Source organism: Mobula hypostoma, chromosome 11 (genome assembly GCF_963921235.1).
Source record: "Mobula hypostoma chromosome 11, sMobHyp1.1, whole genome shotgun sequence".
NCBI classification, from domain to species: domain Eukaryota; kingdom Metazoa; phylum Chordata; class Chondrichthyes; order Myliobatiformes; family Myliobatidae; genus Mobula; species Mobula hypostoma.
In genome coordinates, this window is record NC_086107.1 from 92,879,845 (window position 1) to 92,898,110 (window position 18,266).

At 44.6% G+C, this 18,266-nt stretch overlaps 1 protein-coding gene across 1 annotated transcript in view; it reads left to right on the forward strand.

Annotated features, from left to right (window-relative positions):
* The first annotated feature begins 8,078 nt into the window (after positions 1-8,078).
* Positions 8,079-18,266, forward strand: part of LOC134353950 (serine/arginine-rich splicing factor 3-like) — a 38,186-nt gene continuing 27,998 nt past the window's right edge. The window contains exon 1 of the mRNA XM_063062534.1: positions 8,079-8,175. The gene's annotated coding sequence lies outside the window, so the exon portion shown is untranslated. The remainder of the gene's footprint in view (positions 8,176-18,266) is intronic.

Consider the following 18,266-nt stretch of genomic DNA (forward strand, 5'->3'; position numbering starts at 1 on the left):
TCCAGTGACATATTTGGCAGGCCTGATAACGGCAGCTACATGGGCATTCTGGAGGTAATAAGTGAGTTTGACACGTTTTTGAAGGTGCACATACAGAAATTTGGAAATGCAGGATAGGGCACCCCTTCATATCTTGCACCTAAAACATGTGAGGAGTTTATTGAGCTCATGAGCGATCAAGTTCTGTCAGAGATCGTCAATGAAGTCAAAATGGCCAAATACTTTTCTATTAGCATCAACTCAAGCACAGATGTTCCACACGTGGTTCAGCTCATACTCGTTTTACGTTATGTGTCAACTGATAGAAACATTCAGGAGCGATTCTTACAATTTCTACCCATTGAGAGCCCCACAGGGGGAGGCTTTATGTGAGTCTGTGCTCAAAGTTTCAGGAGCGATGAAGATTGATATAGGCAACTGCAGGCGGCAGTGCTATGACAATGCTGCAAATATGTCCAGTGCATACAAAGGCTTACAATCCTGCATCAAGGAGATCAATCCGCCTGCTGAGCGGGTTCCACGTGCAGCACACACATTGAATCTCATTAGAATGAACAGTGTCAACTGTTGTGTTGAAACAGCTGATTTTTTTCAGCTTCGTGCAGAATGTGTTCAACTTCTGCTCCAAGCCAGCTTCTAGGTGGAAGGTGGTGACCGCAGGTCTTCAGCCTAATGCGAACAAGCACACTGAAACTCTGAAGTCTCTCTCTAATACTAGATGGGCAGCACATGCAGAAGCCACACAGGTATTGTGCGGAAATTATGCCAATATTCAAGATTCATTAAAGAGCAATGCAGATGACGTTAATCAGAATGTGGCAACTAGAAATGAAGCAAGGTCACTATACAAAAATATGGAGAAGCTTGAGATAGCTTTTCTGAGCAAATTGTGGCATTGCATTCTTCAGTGCTTTGAAAGTGCAAGCATTGCATTGCAAGCTGTAAATCTAGACTTGTGTACTGCTGTGGGTTTGGTGAGATCACTACGGGGATACATAGCAAGCTTGTGTGATCAATCTGATATTTTTGAGACCCAAGCTAAAACTATGCCTCCAACAGTCTCACAAGTGTACAAAGAAGACACCCAACGACAAAGAAAACGTAAAGCCTTTCTGGATGAATCCACAACACCTGATGTTGGCTTGTCAGCCAGAGAAAAATTCTCAGCTACTGTTTTTTTGGTCGTGATGAATAGATTACTTGCAGAAATTGATTGCAGATTTGCATCATATAATGACCTTAACAACACATTTGGCATCCTAAACAATATCCCTTCTCTCTCTGTACAAGATCTGCGCAAGAAAGCATCTGATCTTCAAAGCAGATATTCAGCTGACCTGGAGTTAGACTTTGTGGAGGAGATGGTCCATTTCAGGGAATTTGCAAGTGGCAAAGATATTTCATCCACCACAGAGCTTTTATGCTTCCCTAGAGAAAAAAACTTGCGGGTCATCTTCCCAAATGTAAGCATTGCTTTGAGGCTTTACCTGACTCTCCCTGACACAAATGCAAGCGGTGAGCGATCTTTCTCCAAGCTCAAGCTAGTGAAGAATAGGCTCAGATCCACAATGGGACAGGACAGGCTGAATCATCTTACTCTGATGTCACTTGAAAGTGATCTTGTTCGGAAACTGGATTTTAGGGATCTGATCAAGGACTTTGCTGTGAAGAAATCCAGAAGAACTAGGCTATAATTTTGAAAAACAAGCATCCGATCTTGTAAATATTTTGGCTTGTGTGTTAGTACTGTTCCTGTTTTTGTGGCAATGCTAATAGATGACTGCTTACAAACCTAGTAAGTAATAAGTGGTCTTTACTCTGCAAGCCACACAGCACAGTAATAGGTTAGTATGTGCTAGATCTCATTCTACAAAAAGATTGTTGGAGTATTGTCAAGTTTTCTAGTTTGCCATAGTGCCATCTCTCTTGGCCTTTCTGTCTCTCATTTCCATTTTACTTTCTCAGAACACACAATTGAGAAAAATACCAAGATAAAAATGCTTTGGCATTGTTTGAGAGATAAGGCCTATGGTATGTGCAGCAATAGCTAAATGAAAATTTAAGATTGGGATATTTCATCTCACTCATAACTTTACTAAGTCAACTAAGCCTAGGTCAATTTTTGAGTGCTTTAGATGCTGTCCTTCAAACTAAGAACCTGCATTACTTTCTGTCCTCCCTCTTAAGGCCTGTAAGTTTATAGCCTACGTGTTGTATTAGACCAATGTCTTCATTCTCGGCTTTGATATTTAGACCAGTACAACCTTTGCTCTTGTTCTTGCCTTTTTTCGCTTGGTACAGCAGCATTTTACAGTGTCGGCAGGGGCCCATTAGGGCCTCCAGCTCATTAGGGCCCCGGCCCACTAAATCCGACCCTGTCTGAGGTCTTCAGATTTATCCTCCGGAGGCTGTACATTCATCTGCTGGATAGTCGGGGGTGGAAGTCTAAGGCCACTGCACTTCAATCGCACCTGTAGACTGGTACGGCGTTCCCACTTCCATTTTCTTAGAGGAACTGCACCTGTTACTCGAGTCTGCCATCTGAGGTTTGTCAATTTAGTTGTATCGATGGGTTCTTTAAACGTCTTAAAATGATGCCTGCTACTGAAGTACCCATAGCTGAGAAGGGTCTCAGCCTGAAATGTCGACTGTACTTTTCTCCATAGATGCTGCCTGACTTGCTTGAACTCCGCCAGCATTTTGTGTGTGTTACCCATAGCTGTGGCTGGAGATATCAGCATAGTGGTCCTAAACAGGAAAAATTGATGATTCCCATTTAATGGTGCCATCTTATCAGAACCACATGTTCATGGACTGTTAAGAAATCTGATGGCAGAGGGGAAGTGGCTGTTTCTAATATGTTGAGTGTGTGTCTTCAGGCTCCTGTACCTCCTCCTTGATGGTAGCAATGAGAAGGGAGCATGTCCTGAGTGATGAGGGTCGGTAATGAAGGATACCGACCTTTTTTTGAGGGAGGTGATGGGGTTGGCTGAGTTTACAACCCTCAGCCGCCTCTTTCCATCCTGTAACGTTGGCACCTCCATACCAGACAGTCATGTAACCTGTCAGAATGCTCTCCATGGTATATTAATTTATTTGGCACGTGGCCAAGTGGTTAAGGTGTTCGTCTAGTGATTTGAAGGTTGCTAGTTCGAGACTTGGCTGAGGCAGCGTGTTGTGTCCTCGAGCAAGGCACTTAACCACACATTGCTCTGCGATGGCACCGGTGCCAAGCTGTATGGGTCCTAATGCCCTTCCCTTGGACAACATAGGTGGCGTGGAGAGGGGAGACTTGCAGCATGGGCAACTGCTGGTCTTCCATACAACCTTGCCCAGGCCTGCGCCCTGGAAACCTTCCAAGGTGCAAATCCATGGTCTCATGAGGCTAATGGATGCCTATATATATTGTGATACAGAGCAGAATAGGCCCTTCCAGCCCTTCGAGCCGCACTGTCCAACAACCCCCCGATTTGATCTGAGCCCAATCACAGGACAATTTACAATGACCAATTAACCTGCTACACATGCCCTTACACTTCCTCCCTTACCACCATTCAGGGCCCCAAACAGTCCTTCCAGGTGAGGCAACACTTCATCTGTGAGTCGACTGGGGTGATATACTGCGTCCGGTGCTCCCGATGTGGCCTTTTATATATTGGTGAGACCCGACGCAGACTGGGAGACCGCTTTGCTGAACATCTACGCTCTGTCCGCCAGAGAAAGCAGGATCTCCCAGTGGCCACACATTTTAATTCCACATCCCATTCCCATTCTGATATGTCTATCCACGGCCTCCTCTACTGTAAAGATGAAGCCACACTCAGGTTGGAGGAACAACACCTTATATTCCGTCTGGGTAGCCTCCAACCTGATGGCATGAACATCGACTTCTCTAACTTCCGCTAAGGCCCCACCTCCCCCTCGTACCCCATCTGTTACTTATTTTTATGCACACATTCTTTCTCTCACTCTCCTTTTTCTCCCTCTGTCCCTCTGAATATACCTCTTGCCCATCCTCTGGGTCTCCCCCCCCCCTTGTCTTTCTTCCTGGACCTCCTGTCCCATGATCCTCTCGTATCCCCTTTTGCCTATCACCTGTCCAGCTCTTGGCTCTATCCCTCCCCCTCCTGTCTTCTCCTATCATTTTGGATCTCCCCCTCCCCCTCCAACTTTCAAATTCCTTACTCACTCTTCCTTCAGTTAGTCCTGACGAAGGGTCTCGGCCTGAAACGTCGACTGCACCTCTTCCTACAGATGCTGCCTGGCCTGCTGCGTTCACCAGCAACTTTGATGTGTGTTGCTTGAATTTCCAGCATTTGCAGAATTCCTGTTGTTTTTGTAACCATAATGTCTTTTGTCTTTGACTGTGGGAGGAAACCAGAACACCCGGAAGAAATCCACATGGTCACGGGAGAACGTACATGCTGCTTACGGGCGGTGGCAGGTTGCCTGTACCGTAAAGCATTGTGATAACCACTACGCGACCGTGTCGCCCATCTGCAAATATTTGGTATAGGAGACTTAATAGAGAAAGTACTAATATTCAGAAGGACGGGCAGCATCTGTGAAGATAGAAAAATGGTGTTGATGATAAAGGTTGAAAACCTGTCATTGAAACCAGCCAGTTATCACCGCAAATTAAAACGCTTTTGATTTCTTTTCCTACTACCATTGAAAGATCATCATTATGCAACACTGATCCAGTTTCTCTCTCTACATAGCGTATGAAGAACTATCAGTACTGTCCAGCTCTATTCCAATTTCTCCAGTTCTCCACACAATTCAAATTCAGATTCTTATTTATTTATTACCTGCTCAGAAACATACAGAGAAATGCATCCTTAGCATCAACAACCTAAGCTGGGGGCAGCCCGTCGGGTGTCGCCACACATTCCAGTGCCAACATAACATGCCCGCAATGTTTAGCAGAGGAACAGCAACAATAGAACAGGACAAGACAGAACGAGAAACAAAACAACCACAGCTGAACAAGTCCCTCTCTTCTCGCCCATCCCACACACACACAGTCCTCCAACCCTTGACAAAGCCTCTGGGCCTCGGGCCTCCAGCCTTCAGTGGACCCAAATGCAACAGGCTTCCAATTTCCTGTTAGACTCTCAGACTTGTAGACCCGGGGTTTCGACTTCCGAACTTCCGATCGACCTTCAGAGCCGATCCCAGGAGTAGTTGATAATAGCGTCCCAAACTTCAGATCTTGGACTCTGGACTCACTAACTCCAGACATCCCACCCTGCAAAAACTCATTTCAGGGAGGTAGCACCATCAATTTGCGGGAGACTCCCGGAACTTCCAGGAGAGGTGGGATGTCTGTAATAGAGTAGCTCCTTAGCAGCCAGCCAGCTAGTTTAAATAACGTTAGCTATGCTAATGAACGAATGACACCTGTTAAACTCACCTCAACATTTCTTTTACAGTCTTAACCCACCATGGGCAATAGAAAAATCACTGTTGCAAATAGTGAAGTGAACAACACTGTCATTATTTTTGACCCCTATTAGGCAGGGGTACACTTTAGTGTAGTCTGGGGTGACTGCGTTTTATATTTTCTTTATTTTGAAACACTCTGCCATGGCGGTACAGGACACTAAACTAAACTGATGGAGAGACAGAGGTTGACTGTAAAGCCCACCCACAGAGAAAACTGATAGGTCTACTTAGCACAAAGAGAGGCTAATCAGGATGCTCGCTCTCGCTCCCGCTCCCATTTCCGGGACATTGTATATGATTTGCGGGCGTCAGGGAGCTGCTATTAATATGCGGGAGACTCCCGGAACTTCTGGGAGAGGTGGGATGTCTGTAACTCACTGACCTGGTGGGGCCCTCGTGTCTCCTAGGGCTCGCATGGACACTTGATTCAGGGACCCGCTTAACATCCTGATGTCAATGGATATTCTTCACCACACATCCACATTGCTGACATTTGAATGCAGAGTGAAGGCCTATGCTCCAACCTGACCTCTAACTCCTCTACATCCCTGTCCCTAAACCACAATCCTGACCTCCAGCTCTTCCCACATACCTGTCTCCAAACCCCACCCTGACACCTAACTCCCCTCACTGTCCTCAAAACCATCCCTACGATCTTAAGAAGCAACACGGTCTATCCACAACCTCCTTGGAGGCTGCATCTTGGCGACACCTTGACCTAAGGACAGTTAGAATCTCTCGACCCAGAATCCATTTCCATGCTGTGGTACCCTATAGCTCTACCTTGCTGAGATGGGAATTACGTACGGGCTAGACAGGGCTAAGATGGCAAATTAAGATAGTATTTAGCTAACACTTGGATAGGAACATGGGGGGTCATAGCTTAAAAGGATCTTGGTTGCATGCAGGAAATTCAGACTAGTTGGGTCGGTGCCATGGTTGGATGAACACATTGGAAAGAAGGAATCAGTATCAGAATCAGAAGAAAACAGAGACACAACAGAATGCAGATGCTGGAATCTGGAACATCAAACAATCTGGAGGAACTCAGAGGGCCTAGTAGTAACCGTGATCAGTCCTGGAAGTTTATGCTCATACCTCTAGCACTGGATGTAATCCTTGAACAAACACACAAGATGCTGGAGGAACTCAGCAGGCCAGGTGGCATCAATGAAGTGAGGTGGACGGTTAACATCTTGGTTCAAAACCATTTCCATAGATGGGATGCATCCAATCGTGAGTCCACATGACATGATTCAACCCAGAATGTCAGCATTCACTTCCCTCCACAGATGCTGCAAAAACTGCTGAGATCCTCCAGCATCTTATGTGTTACTTCCAGATTCCAATACATGTACTATGCCTGGGAAAAAAAAAACACAAATAAAACAGACTAAAACTGATGGGTAGAGAGCATCATAAAAAGAGCTTCGGTATATTAGCCTTCATAAATCAGAGTATTGAGTACAGAAGTTGGGACGTCGAAGTTGTGTAAGACATTGGTGAGGCCAAATTTGGAATATTGTGTGCAGTTCTGGTCACCTACCTGCATGAAAAATAGCAATAAGATTGAAAGAGTACAGAGGAAATTTACAAGGATGTTGCTGTGACTTGCATTAAAGGGAAAGATTAGGACTTTATAGGCCTTATTCCTCAGAGCGCAGGAGAATGAGTGGCAATTTGATAGAGGTAAATGCAAACAGTTTTCCCACTAAGCAACACACACAAAGTGCTGGAGGAACTCAGTAAGCCAGGCAACATCTATGGATATGGACTAACAGTCAACGTTTTGGGCTGAGACCTTTTTTTTTGAAAAGAGGTTTGATGAGACTGGAACTAGAGGTTATAGATTAAGGATAAACTAATTATGGGGAAATCTGAGGGAGATCTTCCACAGAGGGTGATGCAGGTATGAAAGGAGCTGCCAGCTGAAGTAACACATATCAAAGTCGCTGGTGAACGCCGTCCTGACAAAGGGTCTCGGCCCGAAACGTCGACTGTACCTCTTCCTAGAGATGCTGCTTGGCCTGTTGCGTTCACCAGCAACTTTGATGTGTGTTGCTTGAATTTCCAGCATCTGCAGAATTCCTCGTGCTTGCCAGCTGAAGTGGTGGTCATGGTTTCAATGGAAACATTTCTAAGGGTATGGAGGGCTATAGTCCAGGTGTGGGTCGATAGAACCAAGCAGAAGAAAGTCTGACATGGAATAGGAGGGCTAAAGGGGTGCAAGTCCTCTATGACTAAAATAATGTAGAAAGTTCACTGAAAGCAATTGAGCAAGTAGTGAGGGTGGTGAAGAAGGCATTTGGCATGCTGGCCTTCATCAGTCAGGGTACCGATTTAGTACATTATGGTACAGTTAATAAGCCATTAATAAGCACACACTGAGAATACTGTGTACATGTGCCCCTGACTCTCATCATTCGCCATTTCACAATTTCTACAATCACCAAAAGACGTCACATAGCGACCGCGAAGCTTGATTGGTTGAGCTAAGGCGGGAAGACTGACGACTTGACAGAGGATAGGTACAAACAACAACCCAATCAAAAATGCATACGTCAAGGCATCGAAGCTACCATTGGTTAATTTGAAACTGGACGACTTCTAACTGGTTCAAGCCACCGTCCATCAAAGTGGGCAGCGTTGGCCGCCATTTTGTGGTGAGGTTCGGAGAGGGAGTTTAGGAGGCAAGAGATCTGAACGTGAAAAAGTCGTGGACGGCAGGTGAGGCCTATCGTGAAGGGATGGGCGGCTTCGGGAGCGGTGATGGTCCGCAACACATCAGTGGGAGGGAAGAGCAGTGACCGCAGTCCCGTTGTAATCCAGGAGGAGCGCGGGCCCAACGTTGCTGCTTGAGGCCTTTTTACGCCCCCGTGTTCACCATTCCTGTTTTCCTTACACCCCGGTATACCCATTTGTTTCCCACCTTTATACTCCTGCCCTTCCCTATCTCCTTGCGCCCGCTTGTAGTCTTTTCCTTCCCCCTTGTAGCCCTCAGCTCCCCCCCCCTTTGGCCCTCAGCTCCCCCCTTTGGCCCTCAGCTCCCCCCTCCCCCCCCTTTGGCCCTCAGCTCCCCCCTCCCCCCCCTTTGGCCCTCAGCTCCCCCCTCCCCCCCCTTTGGCCCTCAGCTCCCCCCTCCCCCCCCTTTGGCCCTCAGCTCCCCCCTCCCCCCCCTTTGGCCCTCAGCTCCCCCCTCCCCCCCCTTTGGCCCTCAGCTCCCCCCTCCCCCCCTTTGGCCCTCAGCTCCCCCCTCCCCCCCCTTTGGCCCTCAGCTCCCCCCTTTGGCCCTCAGCTCCCCCCTCCCCCCCTTTGGCCCTCAGCTCCCCCCTCCCCCCCCCTTTGGCCCTCAGCTCCCCCCTCCCCCCCCCTTTGGCCCTCAGCTCCCCCCTCCCCCCCCCTTTGGCCCTCAGCTCCCCCCTCCCCCCCTTTGGCCCTCAGCTCCCCCCTCCCCCCCTTTGGCCCTCAGCTCCCCCTCCCCCCCTTTGGCCCTCAGCTCCCCCCTCCATGCTCCTCCTTTATACCTATTAAATGGCTTCCATTTTTACATCTGTTCTGCCCGCACAACACGCTGGAGGAACTTAGCAGGTCGGGCAGCATCAATGGAAACGAACAGTCAACGTTTCGGGCCGAGACCCTTCGTCAGGACTGAAGAGGGAACGGGCAGGGGTCCTATAAAGAAGGTGGGGGGAGGGTGGGAAGGAGAAGGCTGGTAGGTTCTAGGTGGAAAATCAGTAAGGGGAAAGATCAAGGGGTGGGGGAGGGATAGGCAGGAAAGGTGAAGAAGGAATAGGGGAAGCATAATGGGTAGTAGAAGGAGTCGGATTCCCCCCCCTTTCCCCATCCCAGTTTCACTCTGCCCCCTCCTCCAGCTGCCTATCATCTCCCTCATGGTTCTGCCTCCTACTACCCATTATGCTTTCCCCTATTCCTCCACCTTTCCTGCCTATCCCCTCCCCCACCCCTTGATCTTTCCCCTTACTGGTTTTTTACCTGGCACCTACCAGCCTTCTCCTTCCCACCCTCCCCCCACCTTCTTTATAGGACCCCTGCCCCTTCCCTCTTCAGTCCTGACGAAGGATTCCAGCCCAAAACGTTGACTGATCGTTTCCACGGATGCTGCTCGACCTGCTGAGTTCCTCCAGCGTGTTGTGCGTGTTGCTTTGACCCCAGCATCTGCAGGGTATTTTGTGTTTACGATCTGTTCTGCCTTGCTTGGTTGCCCTTCCCCCTTGTTTCACAATCCTACTACCTTCATCTTTGCTTCACACGCTCTTCCCCCGTGTTTCACCCACTTTTTTAGGCTGCCTCTTTCCAAGTTCAAGTTTATGTAGTTCAACCACATGCATATGTACAGTGAAACGATGCAACTTTCCTCGGGGTTTATGTGCACAACATAGTAATATAACTCGCACACAAACGTAAATTAATATTGCCATAAATATCTAGCTATACTGTGCATTTAAGATGCAAGTTTAAAAAGTAAACTGGCACCTGATGAAATCTGGGGTGGCGGCAGGGAGTTCAGTAGTCTTGTGAAAGCTGTTTCCCATCTCATTCTCATTGAAAGCTGTTTTCAAATTTTGAGGTACGGTATATGTTTAAAATTTTGGTATGGATCTTGTCCTCTGCACTGTTTATCACTCCTAATGCCTGCTTTCTCTCATAATTCTCAATTTTTCTCCTCTATTATAGTGAACTATGACAGGATTCTTATCTCATTTCAATATTCATATTAATGATCTCTCAAATGCTCACTCTACCAGCTGTATTCCGGAGCCTAGATCTTACCCAACATGTCACTGAGCCCACTCCATTGATTTGGAAATACACTTAATAATATTTAACCCTTTTGTCATTACTAATGCCTCTCTGTCTGATACCACTGTGTCTGGTTGTTTCTGTGTATTTTTTTATGCCCTCATGTCTGGAATCAAGATCATGAAAGAAGTTATAGATTTAAAAAATGTTCTTGATGCTGCAACTCCACTTAAATTCTCTGAGCAGGCTAGTTTATCTGACTCATGTGACCCTAAACTGCTCAGTAAATTGAAATGATTGATCCTTTCAACAATAACTTGACAATTATAATAAGTGCAGTGGCCCCATTTACGGTTAAAAAGAAACCACATATGTGAAATCAGAATGTTGTCCATGAACTCAGGATCATGCAGAGTAGCTGAGCGAAAATGGAGGAAAACTGGACTAGAATATGTAATTGTAAATATTTTTTCAATTAAACTACCGCATGCATTGTAAATATCTTGCACGACTGGGGTCGCACTGCAATCTCGTTTTAAGCAAAGACAATAAAGGTCTGTTCTATTCTAGAAATCCACTGTAGTATTTTCATTGGAAAAACTAGGCTCCTTTAACGCTAGTAGCACTGCAAGAACACCTTTTTCCAAGATTATTACAGAGGATAGTGGCATTTCAAAGATATTGGCTGTTGAACCCTGCTCCAACCTATAATGTCCTTAGTCACGCATCTACTATGAGTTTGTAATATTTTTGTCATCAAAATTAATTCCATTAGGGAGAGTATAGATGCAGGTATTGGGAACCTCTATAGTCAACCTCAGAAAGAGGGTAACCATGTCAAAATTTATAAGTTTTTTCAGTTCAGAACTGCATAGTTATAACTAAGAGTAAATAGTTGATTTGCTGTTTCAACTCTGTCCCTACTGCACCTTTTAAGGACTCTTAATAATAGTGTTTTCAATTCTGTTAAGAAAATTATTAGCACATCTCTTGAAACTGGCTTTTTCCCTGATACCTTCACAATAGCAGCTGTCAAACCCCTACTTAAAAAGTCAAACCTCGATAATGAGGTACTAGCTAACTACAGGGCTATATCTAAATTTCCCTTCATGGGTAAGATGCTTGAAAAAGTCATTTTCAACTAATTCAACAACTTTCTGAATGGGAACAATATTCTAGAAAAGTTTCAGGCAAGTTTTAGAACAAGCCACAGCATGGAGGTGACCCTTACCAAAATTGTCAGCAACTTAGGACTCAGCACTAATGCCAGCATTCTCAGTTCTAATTCTTAAATCTGAGTACTTCCTTCAACACAATTGACCACAACATTCTCCTGGATTGCCTTGGGAACTGGGTTGTCTTGGAAACCAATTTTCTAAGAGGTATGGTGTACCTTTATATATGCTCCCTTTAGGAGACATCATTAGAGAGTTTATATTTGATTTCCCCCAGTATGCTTATGAAACACAATTGTATGTCTTGATTGAGTCTGATGATAACGCCCTGATTTTTGGTATGGCTAGAATTAATGGATGAGCAATAATTTCCTAAAACTATATGAAGATAAAACTGGTCCCAAAGCCAAAAAGAGATAAACTTGGGAACTTTGCTCCCCTTGTAAAATCAGAAGTAACAAGCCTGGGTGTTATCCTTGAATCAGATTTGAATTTTAAATCCCACATAAAGTGGCCAGAGCAGCATTTCTACACTTGAGAAGATATGTAAAGATATTGTAAAGATATGTTTATTTCTGTCATGTAATGATGCTGAAAAACTAATTCAAGCCTTAGTATTGAATAGACTTAGATTACTCCAATGCATTTTTGACTGGCCTTCCAAAACAATCTATTGACAAACATCCAACCCATTCAGAACACTGCTGCTAGACTTTTAACTAAAACCAGGATGAGGGTTTTAGTTAAAACCCTCATCACTCTTATACTAGATACTTAGAGTTGGCTTCCTGTACCTTTTAGAATTGATTATAAAGTTCCCTTACTTAGTTCTAAAGCTCTTAATGGTCTGGGACTGGAGTGAGTACATCACAGAATTGTTTTGTTTTTGTAATCCTGCTCCAGCTCACAGGTCTTCTTCCATCTATCTCTTAAATGTAAACCGTCTCCCTCCACAGATGATCAGGTTTTTTCAACTGCATGCCTAAACTGGAATACTTAAAAGTATAAGGGATACAGACTCAGTGGACACTTTTAAACGGCAGCTCAAAACCCATCTATCTTTGCTTTTATCTAATATCTTTTTGTCTTATTATTTTCATGATTATTTTTTAATTTTCAAGTTTGTACTTTTATTCAATAGTAAAGCACTTTGAACTACTACTGTGTGAAAAGTGCTCTATAAATAATTATCCTAACAGTTGTCCTAATGCTGGTACCTCTGGCCTGATGGTAAGGGATTCAGAGAGATCGTTGGACGGATGGGAGGGTGCATTGATGATGTTAAGGGCCCTGCATATGCAGTGCTGATAGATTTATTGGATATGAAGAAGAGAGACTGATTCTCTTAGCAGTCCTCACAATTTACATTTAATTTGTTTTTTGTGAATGCTACTTATGGGGCTATATACCTGTGAGTGACAATAAACTGAACTTGTTTTGGCTTCATTCAATTTCCAAAAGTATTTAAATCTCTTCTGAATGTTATCAGCAACTGATCCTGCACACGCTCTAATTAAAGAATTCCTAAGGTTGACTGAGTTTTGGATGAAGATTTTTTTTATACTGTTCAGAATATATGTCTAGTCTGCTTTAATGTCCCCAAGTCATGCCAGGAGTTGGTTTATTGAACATTTGCTAACATCAACCCTTTACCCTTCATTTGTTAAGTTGAGACATCCACATGCTATTCCAGTGCTGGATATAATTAAATCATCTCTAGTCTTATCCTCTTGCAAACAGTAAAACATTCTTTACTAGCAAGTTAATTTTTAGTGATTTATGTAGAACATCACTGAGCGTTCTCTGAACATCAGCACCTTTCAGTTGTCTCATTTAGAAACAGGAACTGCTAATTTTCTAAGTCGATGACCTCCCATGCTTCCAGTTTATATTTTATCTGCCACATCACTGCACATTGACTTGACCTTTGTATATTGCTCGAAGCCTTTCTGCATCTTCACTGCTGCCTACTTTTGTGTTACCAGCAAATTTGGTTTTGTCGTATTTGATCTTTTCATCCAAGTTATGCACGCACAAAATGCTGGAGGAACACACAGATCAGGCAGCATCTATGGAGTGGAATAAAGAGTGTAGGTTTTGAGCCAAGATCCTTCACCAGGACTGGAATGGAAGGGGGAGGAACCCAGCAAAATCTCTACTGCCACAAAGAGGCTACTCTTAGGTTGGAGCAACACCTCATATTCTGTCTGGGTAGTTTTCAACTTGATGGCATGAACATCAATTTTTTTCGCTTGCTGTAGTTTCTTTCCTTCCCCCACATCCCTTTCCATTCCCGATTCTGGCTCTCCCCATTTCCTTCTTGCCTATTTCTGGTGCCTCTCATTTGTTTTCTCCCACGGTCCACTCTTCTCTCCCATCACTTTCCTCCTTCACTCCTGTACCTCTTCTAGGACTGGAGAGCACAGCCTCAGACTAGAGGGATGTCCATTTATAACCGAGATGAGGAAGAATTTCTTTAGCCAAAGTGTGGTGAATCTAGAATTCATGGCCACAGAGGGCTGTGGAGGCCAAGTCATTGGGTATATTTAAAGCGGAGGTTGATATGTTCTTGATTAATTAGGTTGTCAAGGTTATGGGGACAAGGCGGGAGAATGATAATAAATTAGCCATGATGGAATGGCAGAGCAGACTTGATGGGCTGAATGGTTTAATTTTGCTGCTATAATCTTATGGTCTTCCATCTATCGCCTCCCATCTTCTTACATCATTCCTATTCTCAACTACCTACTTTCCCCTCAACTAGTTTCACCCATCACCTGCCTGCTTGTACTCCTTCCCCCTCCCCCTACTTTCTTATTCTGACTTCTTCCCCATTCCTTCCCAGTCTTGATGAAGAGTCTCAGCCTGCAACATTGATTCTTTATTCCTTTCCATGGGCGCAGCCTGACCTGTTACGTTCCTCCGGATAGTTGTAGCTATGAATTTCTGGCATCCACAGACTTTCTTGTGTATATAATGGTGCACAACTGGATTTCACTGACACATTCGTGCAGCATCTCACAAGCATCTGTTTCCAAACACAAGCATCTGTTTCCAAACACAAACATGATTTTTTTTCCCAGGAGGCACGAGACTGCGGTTGCTGGAATATGGAGCACCTCCCCTATCTGGCACCAGGCACTATCTGCCTGTCATCTAGCCCACCGATTGGCTCAGAATCCATTTTCACCACTTTTCTTTGTGCTAACCATTTCATTATCAGTCCTGATGTAACATAAAGACTCAAAGCTTCAACAGCTTTTTTCCAAGATGCTGCATGACCCATTGAGTTCCCTCAGCACGTTGTTGCTCTTTCTGTGCTTTGTTCTTTTCAGTTCTCAAGACTCAGTATTGTTTAACATAATTTCCAGTACACAAATGTACAGGAGAGTGAAAAAATTGCTGCTCTGTATCTGATGCAGCATAATTAATAAGTCAAAGAACACAATAGTTTAAAAAAAGCATGATAAGTATAAATAAATACCTGAAATAGCTTAAAAGAAAGGTCTCAGCCTGCAAGTTCAACTGTGTGCACTTTTCCATAGGGTGCTGCCTGACCTGCTGAGTTCCTGTAGTATTTTGTGTGTATGTGTGTATTTTCATCTTTGGCCCACAATGTTGTGCTGCCCATGTAACCTACTCTAGAAATTGCCTGGAATTACCCTCTAATTTTCTAAGCTTCGTATACCTTCATGTCTCTTAAAAGACTCTTGTATGTGCTTCCACCACTGTTGCCAGCAGTGCATTCCACAGATCCACCACTCTGTGTGTGGAAAAACTTTCTGCTGACATCCCGCCTTGTATCTACTTCCAAGCACCTTAAAACTATGCCCCCTCGTGTTAGCTATTTCAGCCCTGTGAAAAAGCCTCTGGCTAACCGCACAATCAATGCCTCTCATCATCTTATACAAATGTATAATTGATTTATAGATTAATTGTATGTTCATAAAGTGACACCAGGCATAGGAGGAAATTATAAAGTAGTGGTGGTGGGGGCTGTTGAGGGGTGGGTTAGTGGGTGGAGATGTTGATTATCCTTGCTGCTTGGGGAAAGTAACGCTTTTTGAGCCTGCAAACATGAGGAAATCTGAAGATGTTGGAATTTCAAGCAACACACATAAAAGTTGCTGGTGAACGCAGCAGGCCAGGCAGCATCTCTCGGAAGAGGTACTGTCGACATTTCGGGCCGAGACCCTTGTCAGGACTAACTGAAAGAAGAGATGGTAAGAGATTTGAAAGTGGGAGGGGGAGATCCGAAATGAAAGGAGAAGACAGGAGAGGGAGGGATGGAGCCAAGAGCTGGACAGTTGATTGGCAAAAGGGATATGAGAGGATCATGGGATAGGAGGCCCAAGGAGAAAGAAAAGGGGGAGGAGGGAAGGCCAGAGGATGGGCAAGGGGTATAATGAGAGGGACAGAGGGAGAAAAAGAAAGTGTGTATATAAATAAATAACGGATGGGGTACGAGGGGGAGGTGGGGCATTAGTGGAAGTTTGAGAAGTCAGTGTTCATGCCATCAGGTTGGAGGCTACCCAGATGGAATACAAGCTGTTGTTCCTCCAACCTGAGTGTGGCTTCATCTTTATAGTAGAGGAGGCCGTGGATGGACATATCAGAATGGGACGTGGAATTAAAATGTGTGGCCACTGGGAGATCCTGCTTTCTCTGGTGGACAGAGCGTAGGTGTTCACCGAAACGATCTCCCATTCTGTGTTGGGTCTCGCCAATATAAAGAAGGCCGCATCTGGAGCACCGGACGCAGTATATCACCCCAGCCAACTCACAGGTGAAGTGTCGCCTCACCTGGAAGGACTGTCTGGGACCCTGACTGGTGGTGAGGGAGGAAGTGTAAGGGCATGTGTAGCACTTGTTCCGCTTACAAGGATAAATGCCAGGAGGGAGATCAGTGGGGAGGGTTGGGGGGGGGGAACAAATGGACAAGGGAGTTGCTTAGGGAGCAATCCCTGCGGAAAGCAGAGGCGGGGGGAGGGAAAGATGTGCTTCGTGGTGGGATCCCATTGGAGGTGGCGGAAGTTACGGAGAATTATATGTTGGATCCGGAGGCTGGTGGGAGGATGGAGTGAGAGCGGATGTGCGTGAAATGGGGGAGATGCGTTTGAGAGTTGATGGTGGAGGAAGGGAAGCCCCTTTCTTTAAAAAAGGAGGACATTTCCTTCGTCCTGGAATGAAAAGCCTCATCCTGAGAGCAGATGCAGCAGAGATGGAGGAATTGCGAGAAGGGGATGGCATTCTTGCAAGAGACAGGGTGAGAAGAGGAATAGTCCAGATAGCTGTGAGAATCAGTAGGCTTATAGTAGACATCAGTAGGTAAGCTGTCTCCAGAGACAGAGGCAGAAAGACCTAGAAAGGGGAGGGAGCTGTCGGAAATGGACCAGGTAAACTTGAGGGCAGGGTGAAAATTGGAGGTATTGGCAAAAGGGATATGAGAGGATCTTGGAACAGGAGGCCTAGGGAGCTTTTATGAGCCTGGTTGTTCAGGCATGGATGTTACATAACCTTTCTGATGGAAGTGGGACAAACAGTCTGTGAGCAGGGTGGGTGGGATCCTTTACAATGTTACTGACACCTTTCTACATGTGTGTCCTTGGTGGGTAGGCTGGTGCTGGTGATGCATTGGGCAGTTTTGGCCGCCCATTGTAGAGCCTTCCTATCTGCTACAGTGCAGTTTTTGTACCATGCAGCATGTTAGGATGCTCTCTACTGTTCATTTGTAGAATGACAAGAGTATAGATGCGCTGCATAATCCAGCTGTCTTTAGCCTTCTTAGAAAGTAGAGGCTTTGGTGAGTTTTCTGATTGTGTAGAATATGTTCTGGGATAATGAGAGGTTGTTTGAGATGTGCATTTCCAGGAATTTGAAACTGCTTACTGTTGATGTAGAAAGGGATGTGAGTGGTGCGAGTTTGTCTGAAGTCGATAACCGTCTCCTTTGCCTTGTTGAAATTGAGGGAAAGATTTCTTGCCTGGCATCATGTTTTGAGTTCTTCCCACCTCTAGCAATCCATGCTAGTGTATCACCCAATCTTCTGCAAAGGTTATTTAACAATGCTTTGAATGATACCTTATCAAAAGCTTTCCAGAGTCCAAATATACCAACTAATTTGCATTTGTTGATTCTGACAGTGATACAAAAAAGCAGAAAAACAACTCAACAAACTTGTGAAGGGCAGTTTCACTTTGATCAATCCTAATATTTATTCTTTTAACTTTTCCTGAATGGTAGATTCTGGTGTTTTCCCTACTAATGTCATTTGGTAATCCAGTTTTCTCCTCCCTCATTTCAATGTTGGGGTTATTTTGATTACAGCATTCATCCAGAATCCATGGAATATAGTGAGATGACAACTAGAGTATCCTTTATGCCCATTACTTACCACTTTCAAAACCGTAGGATATAGGTCAGTAGGTTCTAAAGATTAACTATTGTTTGATCCAATTAACTATAATGCTAATTTTTGAGTTTCTTGTTTAGTCTATTCCTGTATTATCTTTCTATGGTGTTGTGAACATAGTTAAAAGTAATTCCACTTCCTTATTCCTCAGTGTAATTTATCCTGTCTTTAATGTGAACTAATTGATCATTTTCTGTTTCTGTGGGAGTTATTGCCTTTGTTTGATTGTTTTTCCCACCAACAGCTCTCATTCTACATTATTTTTCCTTAAAAATACCGTGGTCTTTCATGAATTCTGATTTTCCCCCTTCATATCCCCAGGCTGTTATTTCTTTTTGGCCATAAGTCTATGTCCTTGATTTATTACTACCTCCTGATAGCCATGGCTGCGCTTCTCTTGCATTTGGGTTTTATTTGCCTAAAGGATATTTGTAAACAGATTTGTTTCCTTAAATGTTAGCTGCACTGTC